Source organism: Mandrillus leucophaeus, unplaced genomic scaffold (assembly GCF_000951045.1).
Source record: "Mandrillus leucophaeus isolate KB7577 unplaced genomic scaffold, Mleu.le_1.0 Scaffold1272, whole genome shotgun sequence".
Classification (NCBI taxonomy): domain Eukaryota; kingdom Metazoa; phylum Chordata; class Mammalia; order Primates; family Cercopithecidae; genus Mandrillus; species Mandrillus leucophaeus.
The window spans coordinates 120,116-140,168 of NW_012101121.1; the positions used below are offsets into that span (position 1 = coordinate 120,116).

Here is a 20,053-nt window from a genome sequence, read left to right on the forward strand (position 1 = left end):
TGTGAGGAAAGCTATGGAGAGGTACAGACAGATGGAGAGATAATACTGAGTATGTTAGTGACCTTCACAGTAACAGACTTTCTGGAGGAGAGTGAGCTGGAGGCAGAATTAAGTGAATAGAATATAAAGAGGGATGAAGGAATCTGGACTTCAGGGGGCAAATATGGGGTTGAGTGGGTTAGACTGGGAAGTGTGGATGGATTCTGGACATTCTGCTTTAGGTCTAGCACTTACAGAAAGAGAAATCACGTTTATTTGGCTCCTTCCACAATCTTTAGAGAAATCTTCTGAAACATCACAAAAAAGGTATACAAATGGTCAACAGTCATCAGGGAAAAATGCAAAGTAAAACCGCGGTGAGAAACCACTAAGTGCTTATTAGAATGGCTGAAATTTCAATGATTAATACATATAAATGTTGGCAAGGATGTGAAACAGTCTCATCCATTGCCTATAAGAATATGAAACAGCCACTCTGAAAATCAGCTTTGTATCATCTGATAAAGTTAAACAAGCTAGTACTCTATGGCTAGCATTTCCACTCCTAGGTATTTACTCAACAGAAATAAAGATTATGTCCAAGAATCCCTGCACAAGTGTTTCCACAGTACCTTTATTTGTAACAATAAAAAACGAAGAATAGACCCACAATGTACAAAAAAAGTGATTCAATCTTACAATGGAATACTACCAGCAATAAAAATAAATGAACTACTGATACATGCAATAACCTGGGTGGACCACATAGATATTACACCAAGTGCAAAAAGCCAGATACAAGGGAGGCCATATGGGATGAGTGGATATGTATGAAGTTTTAAAACAGAAAGAGCTACTCTATCATGATAGTCATCAGATCAATGGCTGCCTGGGCAAAGGGAGGCTAGGTTGAATGCAGAATAAAAAGAACTTTGTGTATCTTGATAGTGGCATGGGTGATATGACTGTATTTGTCGAAATTCATTGATGAATTTGATGCAGATCTGATCATTTCAGTATATATGTAAATTTTACAAGTTTAAAATGCTTACAATAAAAATTTAAGTATTAGTAACAAAAAATAGTAATTGAAAATATTAGCAAACAAATCCAACAGCAGATCAAAACAATACACCATGATCAAGTGAGTTTTATGTCAGAGATGCAAGGATTGTTTGACATATATGAAAAAAAAAATGTGATATACCACATCAACAGAATGAAGGACATAAACCATCTTATCATCTCAATAGATGCAGAAAAAGCATTGGTGAAACTAAACATTGCTTCTTAATGAGAACTCTCAAAGGAGTCCCTTTGACAAAGGAACCAAGAATGTACACTGGGGAAAGAACAGTCTCTTAAATAAATGGTGCTGGAAAAATGCTACCAGATGCAGAAGAATGTCACCAGACCCCTGTCTCTCACCATATACAAAAATCAACTCAAAAGGATTGTAGACTTAAACGTAAGACCCAATGCTATAAAACTACTAGAAGAAAACATATGGGAAACACTATAGGACATGGGTCTAGGTAAAGATTTTATGGCTAAGACCTCAAAAGCACAGGCAAAAAAAGTTAAAATAGACAAATGGGACTATACTAAACAAAAAACTGCAAAGGAAAGAAAACATCCAACAGAATGAAGAGATAACCTGTTGAATAGAGAAAATACTTGCTAAGTATTCATCCAACTAGTATATTCATCCATTAGTATATTCTAGACTAATATCTAGAATATACAAGGAACTCAAAACTTAGCAGTAAAAAATACAAATAATCCAATTAAAAAGTGGACAAAGGGTCTGAATAGACATTTCCCAAGAGGAGGCATACAAGTGGCCAACAGGTGTGTGAAAAACCCCCAACATCACTAAATACCAGGAAAATGCAAATCAGACTACAATAAGATATATCTTACTCTAGTTATAATTGCTATTGTTAAAAAATAAAAAATAATAGACGCTGGCGAGCATGTGGAGAAAGGGGAACTGTTATTCACTGTTGATGGTAATGTAAATTAGTGCAGCCATTATGGGAAACAGTAGAGTGATTTCTCAAAAAACTGAAACTATTAATGGAACTACTATCTGATGCAACAATTCTACTGCTGGGTATTTATCCAAAGGAAATAAAATCAACATATCAAAAGAGTACCTGCACACCCATGTTTATTGAAGCACTATTCACAATTGCAAAGATATGAAATCAATGGGTAAATTTATCAATAGGTGAATGAATAAAGTAACTGTAGTATGTATACACAATGGAATCCAATTTAGTCATTTAAAAAAGAATGAAATCCTGTCAGCTGCAGCAACATGAATAGAACCAGAGGTCATATTAGGTGAAATAAGCCAGGCAAGGAAAGACAAATATCACATGTTGTCACTCATGCATGAGGTAAAAACATTAACCTCGTGGAGGTAGAGAGTAGAATGACAGTTACCAGAGGTTGGGAAGAACATAGGGGTGGGAAGATGTAGACAGGTAGAATAATGGGTACGAACATTCAGTTATATACAAAAAATAAGTTCTAATGTTCTAAAGCACAGTAGGCCAACTAAATCTACAAAAATGTATATTTCAAATAGCTAGAAGAGTGGATTTTAAATGTTCCCAACACAAAGAAAAGATAAATGCTTGAGGCGATGGATTCCCCAAACACCCTGACTTGATTATTCCACATTTTGTGCATGTGTCAAATGATCACATGTGCCTCATAAACATGTACAAATGTTATGTATTACTTTAAAAATAAAAACACAATATGGGATATTTTAAATGGTACAAAAATTATGAGCATGATAAAAATTTGGCAAATATTTTCTTTTTATTAAGATCAACTTTTATCTTCTGTAAGTCCCAGCAGAATGAAGCCCATACAGAATCAGAGGAGGCGGCTCTCCTGAGAGAATCTTCTTCCCAGTTAGAAAGGCAGAAACAGAATTCCTGGAGAAAGTAAGACTTTGGAGAACTGCATACACCTCTTCTTGGTGTCTGGGATTACCCAGACTTAGGTTTTAGTTTTCACCTTCTGGGAAAAACTAAACTTTGGTTCTTGTCCTTTTTTGTTCTTATGGCAAGACCAAAATTTCAGAAAACCAAGATGAAGCACCAAGCTAAGGGGATGTACTCTCTTTTATTTTTTTTCGAATACCCACTACCAAGGATGATCCACTCTGTTATGAGATGAATTGTGTCCTTCCCCAACCAAAATTCATATGTTGAAGTCCTGTGTTGAGAAGACAGAAGTGACTATCTACAAGCTAAGGAGAGAGGCCTCCGATAAAAGCAACCCTGCAGCACCTTGATCTTGTACCTGTAGCCTCCAGAACTGTGAGACAACAAATATTTATTATTTCACTCACCCAGCCTGTAGTACTTAGTTATGGCAGCCCTAGCAAATGAAAAGAGAAATATTACCTTTCCTACTCTGTCCTATGTATCAACATGTGATTTATTTAAGAATATGAATTACCTAGGACTCCAAAACATAGAGTGAGTCAATGGAAAATGGATGATACAGGGTCATTTCCAAGCCTTGGTGGGTTTCCTGGCCACCACAAAAACAAGGATGTGTCCCCATTTCTTTTCAGTTTCACACAGAGCAAAAGTTGTGGAGATAAGCTGACATAGAATCACAAACTATATTTAATTTATTTGAGATACTGAGTGAAATAGTTTTGCCCTTAGTTTATAGAAAAATGATGAACAATCATAATTACTAAAGAGGTTTTTTGGCAGGGGATGGCAGATACTATGTTTTCTCCTACTTTTAAGGTACATTTTCCTAAAGAGTCTTGTCTAGGAGTGAACGTCATCACTTTGCATTTTTCCTCTGCATTGATCACTTGGTCCTCCCTGCATTTCAGTAAGGTTGCTAGAATGGAGGTGTTTGTCCATGATTCCAGATGAATCAAAGAGGCCCTATGAGTAGAGAGCTTCTCCTGCGGTCACACAGCACGTGACTGGTGGAGCAATGACAAGCACATGGCTCTCCAGGTCCCTAGTCCAGCTTTCTGGGTGCGATGAGAATTCCAGTCTTTGGTTTCTCTTACATGTGGTTCATTTCTGAACCTGAGAAGGAGAATGCACCTCAGGTGAATAACAGTTTTGTTGTTCTACACTCGTCTGAGAATGACCTCAAAAGATTTTTAAAGACTAATTCTTTGGCTACCAACCTATTTGGCCAAGTCATGGACATGGAGCAGGTGAACACTGCCTTTACCTATGGCATGCCTGGAGATTCTGAGTCCTACCTGCATCAGGTGAGCTCCACATGCAGAGGGACACCCACTCTCCCACCTGCTTATTTTCCGTACCTTTTCATACTTCACATCCTCATCCCTCCCTCTGGGTGTCTTCCTACTTTGAGGTCTTCTAGTCCTACCATCTGTCTCCTTCCAGGTGACTAGAGCAGGTTGGTTTGGAACAGGGCTTGGCCATCATGTTTGTGTCGGATGAGAATGATGCCAGGATGCTCAGTGACGGGCAGTATCGCTTTGAGGTCAGTGATAGTGAGCTGCCTGATGAGACAGACGTCTTCTCCACAGTGAATGTTGATACCATGAAACCCTTAGGTCCTCCTTGTTCCTTAGTGTGTTTGTCTTCAATCCCATCATGTAGGTCATGGGCACCTGATGCATAATGGACACTTGACTGGTTCATGCCCCTGGTTTTTAATACTGCGTTAGGATGTTTTCTTGGCCTCTATGTGGAGTCTCTGTCTTCTTTCATCATATTACTTCTATTCTCCCATCCCCAAGTCCGTCCTCTGAACCCACTCAGTACACTAGCGTCTGCATGTGAGCTGTGTGTTCCTGCCTTGCTTTGTCCTTTTCATGCCTTATTCTCACTGTGCCATGTCTCCTCCTCAGCTGAACAGACGTGGTAGAGGACTCGCTCATTCTGGAATGTGATCATCTGCCCTTCAGGAGAGGACAGCAGGGTAGGGGTGAAGGAGATCCTGCTGCCCCCACTCCTGACAGCCTCCACCCCCACCCCACAGCTTCCCTCTTCTGCACCAGCACCACTCCTGAACCCCCATTCCTGATTGTCAGAATTTTTAACTTAACTATAAATGAAACACAAGTGCATCTGCATTACGCATGGGTGCTTTCTCGTTGTATCGTATTTGGGGCGAGGTTATTTTAGGGCATGATCCAGCGTAAATTCCTGTAAGGCCTGGCTGCCCTGCTGTGATGTCAAAGGAGGATGGGACTAAGACCGCAGACTCCCCTACTACCTGCCAATTGCCGGCCCTTTGTGGGGGTCTCTTCTGCTTTATCTGGCCTGAAAGAAACTGGGATGTTTCTGATCCCAGGGTTCCGGGGGGCGGTACACAGTATTTCCAGGGATGGAGGGTGCTGTGGGCACTGGTGGGAAGCTTGAGTGTCTCCTCCCAGGCTCTCTTGGTGCCTCCTCATTTGTTCCTTCAGCTTCCAGACCTTGAGCACCAGAGCCTGGGCCCCTGAATCCCTCCTTCCCTTCCACCAGGGCCTGGTCCAGCTCCACCTGTTGCTCCAGCAACTCCTCAGCCTGGTCTAGCTCAGCTGTGTGGGGGGCCCATGGCCCTGGTGTGGGGGAGTGGTGAAGGGAGCATCAGCCAGGACAGGGGGCTGAGGCCCTTGGGACCTGTGTTGCAGGGTCTGGCTGTAAATAAGGAATTCTACGTCCCTTTCCCTTTTGCTAGCCCATTAGCTTAAGGCCCCTGTACTGAGAAGCCCAGAGAGCCCCTTGCCTTGGGCATAGCAGGGGCAAATAGAGTTCCCTGGCTCAGGGAGTGTAACTGGATGCCTTGAATAAGGATATGGGGTCACTGGAAAGAGAGGACTGGCTGCCCCTCCCTGCTAAGAAACAATTAACTGTTAGATGAGGGGGAATTCCTGTTCAAGGACTCTGTGCACTGTGCTGCTCTGGAGGGGGTAGGGAGTGGGAGCCCTGAGGTCTGGGCTTGGGTATGGTTGGGAAGGAGTTGAGAGCTGAGAGCTGTAACTAGGCCAGGAGCTGCAGGGGTGAGGTTGGTGCAGGGTGGGATTTAGAGGATTCCCCACCTGCTCCTGTGCTCATGCCCTTCACATCCTCCACCCCCACCCTTGGTGTCCGTCTACATGTGGGGGTGACTTCATCTTCCCACTGCCCCTGGAGCTGTTCTACTCTTCTATGTTTGCCTTGGGGTTTTCAGAGCAGCATATTTGTGAGTCCTAGAGTGCTAGGGACGAGAAGGGTAGAAGGAGGTGAAGATAACAGCACCGAGAAAGCCCCTACCTAACTCCAGAAATCTTCCCACTGCACCCCGTGGAATCCACATTGCATGATCAGCAAAACCTCCTTATTCTTTCTCAGGATGTTCCGTCACCTTGAAGCTCTAGCAGGAACCAGGTCTTCCTGAGGATGTGGCCCCCTCTGAAGTTCATCCGTATGGGGGAGTTTCCCAGGAACTTGTACCCCTGGGTTCAGAGCTGAGGTGGGGTCCTTGCTCCTCACTGTGGTTCTCAGACCTTTCTGCCTCCCTCCTCCCTAAAACCCCTAAGCTGTCATCAGACTAGGGCCCCATTCCCCTCATTGTGGTCATTCCCTGTGAGCCCCAGGCCGTTCCTGTCAATCCTGACTCTTGTAGCTCCTGGATCACCATCACCCTCTTCAGCAGGGCTGTCTCCTTAATTCTTTGTGACTTCGACATATGCAGATGTGGTGGGCTGAGTACTAGTCCCCAAAGAGGTCCAGTCTAAGTCCTTGGAACTGTGAACAGGTTGCATTACATGGCAAAAGGGACATTACTCATGCAACGAAGATAAAGGACTTTAAAAGAGGGAGATTATCCTGGACTCTCTGTGTGGCCCAATCAAATCACATGAGCCATTAAAAGTAGAGAATCTGCTCTGGATGGAGTCAGATGCTGCAGAGGAGGAAGGCAGAGGAGACACAGCAAAGGGGAGATCAGAGGTTCCAAGCAGGAGGATTGGATGTGCTTTAGGCACCACACAGGAGAGAAGTCTCTAGGAGCTAAGGGTGGCTCCCAACAAGAAAGTGGGAAGCTCTGTTCTCTCTGCAAGGAGGTGAATGCAGACAAGAACCAGAATGCGCTTGGATGTGGATTCTTCCCCAGAATCTCCGGGAAGGAACACAGACCTGCCCATACCACGATCTTAGCCCCATGAGACTGTGTGGACTTGCAGCCCACAGGACTGTGGCATGATAATTAGGTGCTGTTTAAAGCCGCTTGGTTTGTGATAATTTTTATGGCAGCAATAGACACCTATACAGCAGAGAAGATGTCCATGCTCCACGGCCTCTCAGGTCCTGGAACCCCTTTCCTTCATAACCGTGTCCTCTCTCTGGCTGAATCTCATGCCCTTCTTATCCACTAGGTCTCCTCATGGCAAAGAAGCCCAGCCCTTCCACACTCTCAATTTCACACTTCCCACTCTCTGACCATCTTTCCTCTCATCCCTTGCAGGGTAGTCGCAGGCTCTGAGGACACTGATACTATTATTTTATCACAGACTGTGATGTAATATCAGTGAAACACTCATTGCTTATGTGCCTGCTTTCCAGGCGTGGAGTCCATTGTGTAGTATGTTGATTCTAACAATCTATTCACCCCCTTGAGATTCCTAGTCAAGTGACCCTGCCATATACTCTCTCTCCCTCAGTGCTTGGATTCACCTCCCCACTCATTTTGAAGTCTGTAGTAAATAATTTCCATCCCTCCCTTGGCTCTCCCTTGCATTCACACTTGTTTGGCAAAACTACGCAGCTGGTGGATTCCACCTCTGCCTACACTGCACCTGCCCCCATGAGCTGCAGGAGAGCAGCACACAGCACACTGACTGCTCTCTGTACCTTCACGACCCAAACCTCATGGGGAACCCCCACCACGGCCAGCAATCACCCTCTCCCTGCATGGCTCACCCTCAGCCCGCTCCGGGTCTGGGTGACTCTTACACACCTTCTCTCTGTGCTCACACATCCTACCCTCCTTCCCCATTCTTACTTCAGCTGATGACCTTGCTTCCTACTTCACTGACAAAACTGAACACATTAGAAGACAGCTTCACAGATTCCACCACTGTCTGCTCATGCATTTGCAGCTGCATCGCATGTCAGGGATTTTTCCACATGGGGGATTGCTGTGTGTTAACCATCCTGCTCCCAGACAGAGCCAGTACCTCTGCAGGTGCCCTGAACATCATCTCTTCTCATCTACTTAAACTTGTTAGTTCATCAATTAATACCTTTTTTCCCTCTATCATCATCCCTTTTCCTCTTACTCCAGTGCATCATTGTGGCAGTCATGAGGATGCACATCCCAGGCCCTCAGGTAGAGGAAGAATAATTGATGATGCCTCTGCTGTCACAGCCTGAAATCTATTGTCACTTTTGCTCTGAGACCATACCTGACGCAGCTTTTTCCTGGTTGAGGAAAGCAGGGAAACTGAGGCAGGAATATTTCTACTCTGAAGGCTGACTGAGGCTCCAGGGTTCCCTGCCACTTTTACCGAACTTCCCTTAGCCTGCACAGGGTCTAGAAGGCTTCCAGCTGACCTTCCTGCCCTCTCTCCTTCCCTGGGGCTCAGAGTTGCAGTGTGGTCTGATGGCTTTCCCAGTGTTTTCGGTCTCTCTCCTGAATTTCTCTCACAAGTATTTCCCTTAATAAGTCCTTGCACGTTTAATACTGTATTGGAGTCTGCTCCTCAGGAGACCATAACTAACACAGTGGTATCAAAGGTGATAATGGGCAAAAATAGGAAATTGAAATAAGCTTTCCCACTGCCTGGCAGACCAAGAGGATGCCATCTGGGTTAGTCGGGGGACACAGTCTGTAGCACAAGGTGCAGCTGAGGTGCTGTGGGTCTCACCAGTGCTAACCTGAGAAGATGTCCTGATTAAAAGAAGCTATGGCAGGTGGGATGATACAATACCCTGCACAATAATGATGGAATTGGGCGGAAACCCACAAAGACAGTGGATTTGGCTGGTTACTTCCCAGCTGTGTTCATGCTCTATAAAATGATAATGAGAATCTGTAGATTGTTCACAGATGTCACTGGCTACGTGTGAGAGCCTCTGGAGTGTCTCATGGAGAAGCCTTTATCTCCTGTAGCAAAAGGATAGATACCATGGAATAGTAGCTGAAGACATCATTATGAGGGCCACAGTGCTCCAGAGATGTTTGACACTCAGCCAATGCAGGCCCGTTATAAGAAAGTCAGGGCCATGGTGGGGAAACCTGAGATTCTGCAAACTGGAACAAGATCATCCGATGGGTGCCGCCCGGATCCTCTGGGCATGCAGAGGAGGCTCACCCTTCTCTAGCAATGGTTCCCACTTCCTATGCTGGAAGATGCTGCAGAAGCCTCATCCCTGTGATGCATTGGGAATCCCACTCAGGAGCTTTGCAGGAACCAGCCGGCGTGTCCCAATAGGAGCATGGGGAGCACTTCTGGGACTGAAATTTGAGGGTGTGTGATCAAGGGGTCAGAGTGTCAGGCTGGATTAATGTAAATCCATTGGCTTGGAGGCACTATCTCAGGGCATGGGTTTATCAGACACCCCAGAACTTTGATAAGTGGTGGTAAACCCACTGCTAGGGTGAATCTAGATAAACTGATTCCCAAATCTCAACAAGGTAGACATATCTTAGTTGCCCTAGAACATGTAGAGGATGGAATAACAAGGCTGAGTGAATTGGGCATGGTGAAGCCCCACCAAGACCATGCTCCACAAGAGGATCCAGATGGCACACCTTCCACCAGAGCCTCAGGAACGTGATGGTGAGAGGGACCTGCATCACTAAGAAGTGTTGGGGTGTTGTCCTCTGCAGACTGGGGGTGATGGTGGTAAAGATGGTCCCAGAGTTGCATTTATTAATATCCCTGGGGAGGGTGTGGCCCTGAAGACACAAAGACCAAGTGGTGGCAGTGACCTGAATATGCCAGACAGCACCGTTACTATGACAGCTTCAGAGGAGCAGCCAAGAGGACTCAAGCTGCAGGGAATGTGGGGAAGGTTAACAGATGGTAGTGTCCCAGGGTTAGGACAGGCAACTAACAAGGGCACTGGTTGATATTTATGATAATAAGCAAGAATTGACAAGGAGGGTAAAGGTTTTTTACCCAATACAGTCATGATCCCATCCTCAATGCCTAGACCTCAGCCAAGATTCAGATTCAGATCTCAGTGACAGACGTGCAGTCCATATCCCTAGGAGGAATACCCTGTAACCTCGTGAAAGTATATGCTGGGACAATTCCCTGAGTCCTCTGGCAAAGGAACCTATAGTCATTCACTCAGGAGACTGTACAATGGGGAAAGAAAACAGGCAGAACTGGGGGGATTATTGACACTGGTTGTGAGGGGACACTGATGCCCAGATGCCCACAGCACCATCATGTTTCCCATCGCAGTGGGGCTTACGGAGGTCAAGGAATAAACCTGGACACATTATGGCCCACAATGGGACCACTGGATTCACAGACCCAGCCCTGGTTATCTTCCAATTCCCTGAGTGCATAATTGACACTGATGCACTGCTAAGTGGAGTCACCCCCACACTGGGTCCCTAGTCTGTGGAGTGAGGGCTCTCATTGCACTGAAAGACAAGGGGAAACCTCTGACACTGACCCCATCCTGGCCAAATCAGAAATCATAGTGTGTCCCAGGTTGGGTCTTATGGAAGATGCGGAAAGAACTGGAGGGGGGTTGCACCAACGTTAGAGAGCCGAAGGATGCAGGGTGGTGTTGGGGCTATTATCTCTACGTAATCCAGTAACCTGTACCTGAGGAAGCCTGACGAGGCCTAAAGAACGAACTAGATTACTCCAGGTATGACCAAGTAGGAGGTATCATTGCAGCTTTTATGTTGTCTGGATATCACGGGTAGAGCAAGTGCCCGCCACCATGCCCGGCTAATTGTTTTGTATTTTTAGTAGAGACGGGGCTTTCACCATGTTAGCTACGATGGTCTTGATCTCCTGACCTCATGATCCACCCATCTCAGCGTCCCAAAGTGCTGGGATTACAGGCATGAGCCACCACGCCCGGTTGTGGGGCACCATTTTTTAGGTGACTAACTAGCCACTAAGTAACAAGGTGACTACATTTAGCTACTTCCCTCCTGGAAGGGCCAGAGGTTCATCTTCACAGGGATAGGCTCCTAGTCCACGGGTGTTTTCCTGTCCTGCTCTCAGACACTCAACCAGCACCACTCTCTGGGTGATGTTGACATTCTTGGTCTGCAGGCCAGGCGGTGCTCCTAGCCCATAATCTGCCTGAAAGACCCACTTGGCAGGGAAAGTTTTAGTGTTTCCATGGCTGTGGGTTCCACTAATCCTATCACCATCTGCACCACCCAGAGGCTGCCAGCCACAAGGAATTCTGGACAGGTCTTCTACAGGCACAGCTCAGTGCCAGCCTGGAGAAGCACTCTGAGGGGTGGGTGCCATCTTTCAAGACATGGTGCATTGTTTGAATCAGAGACGTCTCCATGGTGCTGTGTTCTCAATTGGAAGAACATGTGGGTCCAGAAATCAAAAGTCAGAAGCAGGTTTGGCTCCATGTCCAATCCCTTAGATTCACCCAATGGGGTATTTTGCATGTTTTATCTTTGAACAGGGTATGAGGTCCTGCTTTCCAAGGAGGGTACCCTTAAAAGGAGACAAAAGACAGCCCACTGAACTACACATGATGGTTGTCACCAGAGAAGTTTGGACACTGTGTGCCCAGAGACCACCTGGTGAAAAGAGGATTCTCCTCCTCTCTAGACCCGGGTAATAGACCCTCATTCCCAGGAGGAGGCATGGCTACTTTCACACAATGAGGGCAGAAGTGTGTGTGGAAACCAGACATCCAGCTGGGGGCCTTCTGGTTCCCCTTGCCTCATTTCAAGTGTGAGCAGAATCATCCAGCAATTCAGCCAGAGATGACTTGATTTCAAAGGGTGCAGACCCGTCAGGGCAGAAGGTTTAAGTCACACTTCCGGGTAATCTCCCAAGGCCCTGCTCCTGTGCTCTGACACCCTCAGTAGCATTGGTGCTGAGGCTCTGCTTCCCATGGGCTGTTCCCAACCAGTGACGGGTCATACCAGTGACGCTAAGGGAGGACATTTCTGGGAGACAGGGGACTCCTCTGATGACCAACTGTACCTCGAGGACTCCTCTATGGCCTTGCTTAACTCTCATTAGATTGTATGTGGTCTAGGACATGTCCAGTAAACCTTCTCTCCTCTGTCCATCACGGGAGGGTCACACTCACATCTTGGTCTGTTGCCTTTCTCAGGGTAACCTGTCTCCCTTGCTATATCTTCTGACAGGTGTGTCCCCTATAAAATGTTGTAACTTTAATCCCATGATGGAACTTGCTTTTTGGAGTATCTGGACTACAAAATCATTTTCAGCTGCACACCAGTGTTCTCTTACTTATTACAATTTGTAAAATCCTTTTGTTTGTTCAACTTCTTCTATCTGCACTGGCACCATTTGCTGGTATTTGTATTATGCTTTTGAGTTTGTCAGTGTTCGTGGCTTCAAGTCACTAAATTTAGGGGTAGTTTGTTACACAGCAACAGACAACTCATGAAGCCCTCTATATGTCCATTATGCTATAGAGGTTAACTACACCTGTTTTATTTCCTCCCATTTTGATAATATTAGCCATACATAGGATTTCTAGTTTCTCAACACCTATTCTTTTCTTTATTTTAGTTTCTTTTCTCCTTTCTTCTTTCCCTTTCTCCTTCCTTCTGTCCCTCCCTCCCTCTTTTTCTTCTCTACTTCCATTCAACCTCTCACCCTCCCTCCTTCTCACTCCCCTTTCCTTCCCCTTCCCCTTCCTTCTCTTCTTCTTTCACTTTTCCTTCCATTCCTCCTTCTTTCTCTCCCTTCCTCCATTTTTTTCCTTTTTCTTATGAAATTTTCCTAAATATAAAATAACCCTGTGTGATTGTGCTATAAGTAAGCATTTTCTGAATCTATATGCTAAAAGTATAATGCCACGGTATATAAGAAACAAGTAAACAACAGGAAGTTATTAACAGAGTCTGAATGAAAATGCCTGCTGTAATTCTACTGCCAAGACAGTGACTTTTAACTCAATTCCTTCGACGCAGTATTTTCAGAACACATCATCAAGTATTACACATTTATTGTAAAAGTTTAAATAGCCACAATCACTTTGGAAATCATATTATCATTATCTAGTATGATTAAAGTCCATACAACGTATCATTTAACCAACCCATTCCTAATCATCCACTCTGGGGGGCTTTCTTACCTATGTGCACAGGAGACAGGCACACTAATGTATATGGCAAAAAGTGGAATCAGCCACATATACATCAATAGGAAAGTAGTGAAATTGTGGTATAACCATAAAATGTAAACCTTCAGCAGTAAAAATGAATGAATGACAGTCTCCCGCACCACAAATAACTCCTATATGTAACGTGCATCATGGGAAAATAAATGCAGTGGAATTTGCTTTACAAGAAGCTTAAAAACCAGCAAAACTAACTGATATTTGGTTTGGGCTTATATAAATACTTATTGCACAAATCTTTAAAGAAATACAAAAGAATAAAAATCACAGGTTCAGGATGGAGTCTCCTTCTGGGGAAGTGAATGGGCAGCAGCCCAGGGGAGCTTTACAGGTTCTGTGTTTTACACCAGTACTGGGCACCCTGCTAGTTACTTGATTGTAATTCCTAAACAGAGTTTTCCAAATTAAAATAGACCTGTTTTTTATAGAAATGAAAGAGAAAAGAATTTCAAAGTTCACTACAAGAATCCTTAACAAGAACTACTTACATTCGAAGAAAACCACAGATAATCGTAAGAAGCCATGTGACAGAGAGGACCAGGATGCCACGAAAATGGCCTCGGCTACAAATAGGCCATTTGATCCTTGGCTCACTGGCATCTCTCTAGATTTTCAAGTATACAATGTTCAATTTGCTGTGCAAGGTAATTCCACCTTGCAAAGGATTTGATGTTACATTTTACCACACATGAAACTGAATTAAACTTTTACAGAATTGGAAATGCACATCATTGATCTAAACAAATGAAACAAGAAAAGAGTAGGAAGGAATACCCAGTGATGGAATAGCAAATATAAATGGAAAACAGAATAGGACTGCTAAAAAGAAAAAAAAAATTTGGAAGCATATAATAGAGAGCTATATGGAATCATAGTGGTGTCCAAATCACTTCTATCACATCTCATTGAATACCACAACGAAAGACGTAAAGTTTATTATAGAATGTCCACTGAATAGCCAGTTTTTGAAAAAAAAAAAAAACTTGTTTCTCAATTCAAGCTAACCATTTCGGGCTACGGCATCAAACCAAAGTTATTGGCATCGTGTTAAGCTAGATGTGCTGACCAAAGTATGAGATTCACATTTTTGTAACTGAAAAGCGATTCGATTAGGCAACATTTTTCTAAGTGAATGCAACTTTATTAGAGAAGTAAAGAAACAAAAGAACAGCTACTCCATAGAGCAGAGTTGTTTTTTTTTTTTTTTTTAAGTGCAGGCAAATGTTTAGTGAAGATGATATTTCAATAAGAAAATTGGTGCTTGGGGCATATTTCCACTAAATTTGAGACATCTTGGACAAAACAAAGACTTATTTCTAAGGCATTAGTTTTAAGGGACTGAAGTCTTGGAACTATTTGATCTAGTTACTCTATGTTCTCAACTGTGTTAACTCACTGAAGAGAACATTGTTATTTAATAACAGTGGTATTGGCAGGAAAAACCCAGAGATACCGTTGTATCTCCTTACTCTGTCTCAGTACCCAAAGCTCTGTGATGTCTCAAACTTTTAATCATGAATTTAAAAAGAGAAGCTTATCATGGAATTAGAAAAAAACTATTTTAAAATTCATATGGATCCAAAAAAAGCTTGTATAGCCAGAAGAATCCTAAGCAAAAAAAAAAAACAAAAAACAAAAAACAGCTGGAGGCGTCAGTCTATCCCACTTAAAACTATATTACAAGGCTACAAAAATAGGCACATAAACCAATGGGACAGAATAGAGAACTCAGAAAAGAGACCACACATCTACAACCATTTGATCTTCAACAAACCTGACAAAAACAAGCAATGGGGAAACGATTCCCTGTTTAATAAATGATGCTGGGAGAACTGGCTAGCCATATGCAGAAAATTGAAACTGGACCCCTTCCTTACATTTTACACAAAAGTTAACTCAAGATGGATTAAAGACTTAAATGTAAAACCCAAAACTAGAAAAACCCTGGAAGAAAATCTAGGCAATACCGTTCCGGACATAGGGATGGCTAAAGATTTTATGATGAGATTGCCAAAAGCATCTGCCACAAAAGGAAAAATTGACAAATGGAATCTAATTAAACAAAAGAGCTTCTTCACAGCAAAAGAAACTACCATCAGAGCAAACAGACATCCTACAGAATGGGAGAAAATGTGTGCAATCTATTCATCTGACAAAGGTGTAATATTCAGAATCTACAAAGAACTTAAGCAAATTTACATGAAAAAAACAACTTCATTAAAAAGTGGACAAAGGATGTGAACAGACACTTCTCAAAAGAAGATGTACATGTGGCCTACAAAAATATGAAAAAAAGGTCACATCACTGATCATTACAGAATTGCAAATCAAAACCACAAATGAGACACCATCTCATGCCAGTCAGAATGGCAATTATTAAAAAGCCAAGAAACAACAGATGCTGGCGAGGTTGTGGAGAAATAGGAATGCTTTTACACTGTTGGATGAAAAGTAACTAGGTTAATCCATTGTGGAAGACAGTGTGGCAATTCCTCAAAGATTTAGAAGCAGAAATATCATTTGACCCAGCAATCCCAATACAGGGTATATACCCAAAGGAATAGAAATCATTCTATTATAAAGTTATATGCATGTTTACATTCATTGCAGCACTATTCACAATAGCAAAAACATGCAATCAACCCAAATGCACATCAATGATTGACTTGATAAAGAAAATATGGTACATATACACCATAGAATATCATGTGGCTATAAAAAGGAATGAGATCAAGTCCTTTTCAGGGATATGGATGAGCTGGAAGCCATTATCCTCAGCAAACTAACACAGGAACAGAAAACCAAACACCACATGTTCTCATTTATGATTGGGAACTGAGCAATGAGAACACATGGACACAGTGAGAGGAACAACACACACTGGGGCCTGTTGGGAGAGGGCAGTGGTTGGGAGGATCATTAGCAAAAACAGCTAATGCATGCCAGGGTTAATGCCTAGGTGATGGGTCGATAGGTGCAGCAAACCACCATGGCACACGTTTACCTATGTAACAAACCTGCACATTCTGCACGTGTATCCTGGAACTTAAAATTAAATTAAAAGACAAGCTTAAAGAGTTAATGAAAAATAATTAGATAAAAGAAGCCTTTGATTTTCAAAAACCAGAAACAATAGTTTTAATTTTGCTTTTAGTATATATTCAAATCCTTTGATACTGCTCCCTTCCAGAGATGCAGCTTAATTCCCTCGCTTGAGTGTGGCTTGGACTTAATGAGGCACTTCTGATATGGCCCAGTTCTCTGTTCCCACCCAAATCTCATCTCGAATTGTCATTCGAATTGTAATCCCTACCTGTTGGGGGAGGGACCACATGGGAGGTGATTGGATCATAGGGACGGGTCCCCCATGCTGTTCTCATGATACTGAGAGAATTCTCATGAGATGTGCTGGTTCTATAAGGGGCATTTCCCTGCTTCGTTCTGCATTCCTCTCTCCTGCCACCATGTGAAGAAGGACGTGCTTGCTTCCACTTCTGCCATGACTCTAAGTTTCCTGGGGAAGGCTCCTCAGCAATGCAGAACTGTGAGTCAGTTAAACCTCTTTCCTTTATAAATTACCCAGTCTCAAGTATTTCTTTATAGCAGTGTGAGAATGGACTAATACAACTTCTAACTTAAAGAATAATGCTGACATAACAGTTTGTAACTTTGGCTGTAGAACATAAAACTCACTGCAGCTTCCACCTTCTCTCTCTCTCTGTCTCTGGGATCATGAGCTCTGGGGGAATCCAGCTGCTGTGCCATAAGCAGCCCTGCAGGAAGGTCCATGTGACTGAGAACTGAGGCCTTCTGGGACTAGATAACAAGGAACTAGGCCTTTTCCAACAGCCATGTGACTGATCCATCTTTCTTGTGAATCCTCAGCCCCAGTGAAGCCCTCAGATGAAGCAGCCCTTGACTGACAACTGGACTGCAACCTTGTGAGAGGTCCTGAGCGAGAAGCACTCAGGGAAACCTCTCCTGGATTCCTAACCATTGGAAACTGTGGGAGATGATGAATATTTGTTGTTTTGAGCTAAATTTTATACAATTTGTTACACAATCGTAAATAAACAATACATTTTCACAAGACAGGATGTATTATTACACGTTAAATTGCATTTGCTCCAAATGTATCATCATCATTATTATTTTTGAGACAAGGTCACACTCTGTAACCCAGGCTGGAGTGCAGTGGCATGATCACCATGCACTGCAGTGTCGACTTCCTGGCATCAAGGGACCCTCCGATCGCAGTCTCCTGAGTAGCTGGGACTACAGGCATGAACCACCATGCCTGACTAATTTTCTAATATTTTTGTAGAGATGGGGGTTTTGCCCAGGCTGATCTTGAACTTCTGGAGTCAACAAATCTGCCTTCCCCTGCCTTCCACAGTGCTAGGATAGCAGTCATGAGCCACCACATCTGGCCTAAAGTAATTATAAGACATTAAACATGTAACTTAGTTTTAAAAGGTAAGGAGAATTTCCATGGCCGAAGAAGATATAGTTTAATACCGTTCACAATGATCACTTTACTTGAACTTCAATTTCCTACTGTGTCGCAATTAAACACAAAAGGAAGATCCAACGCTTGCTAGGCTGATTCTATGATGGCCCCAACAGCCAGCTCCTGGCCATTCACCTTCTCCCAGTGATTCAACCAACTCTAATGTAGGTGCTGCTGTGAAGAGATTTAGCAGATATAATTAAGGGGCTCAATTAGTTGACTTTAGGCTTAGTTTCTCCTGCTTGGACTGTCCTAATCAGGTGAGCCCTTGAAAGGACTGGGTTCTTCTTGAGCACAGAGAAATGCAGTGTGAGAGGGATTCAGCATGAGGGGTTTTCTCCACCATGGGCTTTGAAAATGAAGAGGCTACGGGCCAGGTGAGGTAGTTCACGCTTGTAATCCCAGCACTTTGGGAGGCCGAGGCAGGAGGATCAAGAGGTCAGGAGATCAAGGCCATCCTGGCTAACACGGTGAAACCCTGTCTCTACTAAAAATACAAAAAATATGTGTATATATATTAGCCAAGCATAGTGGTGGGCACCTGTAGTCCCAGCTACTTGGGAGGCTGAGACAGGAGAATGGCATGAACCAGGGAGGTGGAGCTTGCAGTGAGCCGAGATTGCACCACTGCACTCCAGCCTGGGCTACAGAGCGAGACTCTGCCAAAAAAAAAAAAAAAAAAGAGGGGGCTGTGTAGGAAAGAACGCTGGTGAATACCAGGAATTGAGCGCAGCCCTCCCCATTCTCTATATTGACAGCCAGCAAGGAACAGGGACTTCGGTCTTACAACTGTAAGAAACTGCATTCTGCCACCTCTGTATAAACCTGAAGGAGGATTCCAAATGCAAACACAGCTTTTGGAAGCCCAGAACAGAGATTCTATCCACATCTTGTCCAAATTTCTGACCAAGGAACTAGAAGCACATAAATGGGTGTTGTTTCACCAGGGGTGGTAGAGCACGAATGAATTGATGAATTGATATGCACACTAGTTACATAAAATAAAATCTTTCTGAACTTTTTCAGTGTTTTACACTTTATAATTATCTGTGATGCAATTTAATACACTCATATTTCATTCATTCAGTCAACAAAAATGAATTTAGTGCCTATGATGAACCAGGTATCCCTTCATATACTCACGTGCCTGACACTCCAGAAGTTTCCCAAGACCGAGGTGGAGACACTGGAGTGTTTTAAGTGGAGAAATGACACACTCTGACTGACAGGAGCGGGACCACTGTGAAGAGGACAGTCACATAGCAGGTCATGGGACAGTGCTACTGTCACAATTCACGAATGACAGTGCGGTGGGGACTAAGGGGGAGAGGAGGGTCTGAAGAATGAGAGGGACTGAGGGAAGGGCTGGAGAAGCAGACGGTGAGGAAAAGGAGCAGAGGAAAGAATTCGAAAGCAGCAGAATTCTTAGATTTCAATACATTGTTTTATGGATTTCAATATATCCATCTACAGAGCCTAGCAGGGTGTCCTTGGCAGTTGGCCTTTAATACCTCATGTGGGTCTGCCTAAAAACTAATGGTTTTTATGTTAATCAGGTTTTAAAAATACTAAGCGTTCCTATAAAATATACAGAACACGTAGAAGTGGATACTTCCTGAAAACAGGCAGTGCTGAGCACTGGTGAGGGGCACTGTGACTGCATTGAACAGTTGCAACTGTGAGGTGAATAGTCTGTACTGGCTCCTGGTTGCAACATATAGTAACACAGTGTGCTACTTTGTATTGAGGAAATATCCTGGACTCACATAGAAACTCAGTGCTATGGAATGATGGTAAATTTAAAATACGACCAGCGGGAGTCACAGATACATTGTTTGTGAAAGTGAAATTTAGGAGTTTTGTGAGTCCTGTTGTAACACTTTTGCACACATTTATAAATCAAGGGACCAAAGTCACATTTTTTACCGACTAGATTCCCGATCATTCGGGGGTTACCAAGATTCTACAACCCAATGTATTTAATAAACAAACAGCAAACTGGTCTCTATTCTGTCTCATGCACTCAGGCGCAACTTTTCCAGATTAAAAAAAAAAAAAAGTCTCTATACCTTCATTCCCAGAGTAAGCTCAGTCTCTGGCACCAAGCTCCGTGGGGTGAGTTTTCTTCTAGAAGAGTCCAGGGGGACAGGTAACGAGTGGGAGGCACGGAGTCCAGTTCAGGGATGGAGATTCCGCGATGAAAAGTGAAGGGAGAGGGACCGGGCCCATGCCCAGGGGTTCT

At 43.6% G+C, this 20,053-nt stretch overlaps 1 protein-coding gene and 1 pseudogene across 1 annotated transcript in view; both read left to right on the forward strand.

The window, feature by feature from the left end:
• The window catches only part of LOC105533654 (HLA class I histocompatibility antigen, A-30 alpha chain-like), a 58,559-nt gene that overhangs the window by 29,475 nt on the left and 9,031 nt on the right, over positions 1 to 20,053 (forward strand). The gene's annotated exons all lie outside the window — the stretch shown is intronic.
• LOC105533650 overlaps positions 19,642 to 20,053 on the forward strand; it is an 87,646-nt pseudogene continuing 87,234 nt past the window's right edge.